This window comes from Dermochelys coriacea, chromosome 6, assembly GCF_009764565.3.
Source record: "Dermochelys coriacea isolate rDerCor1 chromosome 6, rDerCor1.pri.v4, whole genome shotgun sequence".
NCBI lineage: Eukaryota > Metazoa > Chordata > Testudines > Dermochelyidae > Dermochelys > Dermochelys coriacea.
This window is the reverse complement of record NC_050073.1, coordinates 2,588,413-2,590,102: the sequence shown is the minus strand read 5'-3', so window position 1 is coordinate 2,590,102 and position 1,690 is coordinate 2,588,413.

The following is a 1,690-nucleotide window of genomic DNA, read 5'->3' as shown; positions in this document are numbered from 1 at the left end:
TGTTGTTGCCTTCCTTGTGAAATGGAACTCAGAGGGACAGAGCATCAGCTGGTCTGGATCGCTCTATCTCCCGTGCGGTCTTTTGAATATGATACGAAACTGAAGTGACTGTATTCCACGTCATGTGTTTGTACCTCTCCAAAAGTCTCTTTAAATAATTTCCCAGCATTGGGACATGAAAGTATTGAGAAATGGGTGAATTTCTTCCAGACTAAACATAGAATCATAGACTTTAAGGTCAGAAGGGACCATTGTGATCGTCGAGTCTGACCTCCTGAACAACGCAGGCCACAGAATCTCACCCAGCCACTCCTGTAACAAACCTCTAACCTCTGCCTAAGCTATTGAGTCATCAAATCATGGTTTAAAGACTTCGAGGTGCAGAGAATCCTCCAGCAAATGACCCAGGCCCCACGCTGCAGAGGAAGGCAAAAAACCCCCAGGGCCTCTGACAATCTGCCCTGAAGGAAAATTCCTTCCCAACTCCAAATATGGCAATCAGCTAAACCCTGAGCATGTGGGCAAGACTCACCAGTCAGACAGCAGGAAAGAATTCTCTGTAGTAACTCAGATCCCACCCCATCTAACATCCCATCACAGGCCATTGGCATACCTACCGCTAATAGTTGAAGATCAAATAATTGCCAAAATTAGGCTATCCCATCATATCATCCCTTCCATCATAAACTTACCAAGCTTAGTCTTGAAGCCAGATATGTCTTTTGCCCCCACTGCTTCCCTTGGAAGGCTGTTCCAGAACTTCACTACTCTGATGGTTAGAAACCTTCATCTAATTTCAAGTCTAAACTTCCTGTTGGCCAGTTTATATCCATTTGTTCTTGTGTCCACATTGGTAGTGAGCTTAAATAATTCTTCTCCCTCCGTGGTATTTATCCCTCTGATATATTTATAGAGAGCAATCATATCTCCCCTCAGCCTTCTTTTGGTTAGGCTAAACAAGCCAAGTTCTTTGAGTCTCCTTTCATAAGACAGTTTTTCCATTCCTTGGACCATCCTAGTAGCCTTTCTCTGTACCTGTTCCAGTTTGAATTCATCTTTCTTAAACATGGGAGACCAGAACTGCACACAATATTCCAGATGAGTCATCCTGCGGTCAACCAATACTTTGAGGTCCTTCTCCTCCTCTATTACTTCCAAATGATGCGTCCCCAGTTTATAACAAAAATTCTTGTTATTAATCCCTAAATGCATGACCTTGCACTTTTCACCATTAAATTTATTAATAATTTATTGTAAAAAACAATGCCATTGGGGTTGACCTGAAACTATTCACAAATGTGTTACAAAGTCTCCTAATAACCTTGTCAAAACAGTGTGTGTGGGGGAGGAGGATTTAGGTGCCAGTCGCAAAGCAGCCACCGGTAGGAGGTGGTGATGCTCCCTCTCTTTGTAATTTTTAGCTTAATAGTTAGGGTGTTCACCTGTGAGGTGGGAGATCCAGGTGCAATTCCCCCTTCTGTCCAGTGGTGGGCAAAGATGTGCATTTGGGTTTCCTGTATTTCCAGAAAGCATCCCAGCTCCTGAGTGGTGTGCTATTCTAGTCTGGGTTGCTCTCAATCTCTCCTTTCAAACTTGTTCTACAGTGGATAACTAAATAAAAAACCATTGGAACAGAGACATGAAGTTGAGCATGTCGGTGCCCCAAGCCACTTGTCTATAGAGTCATAAC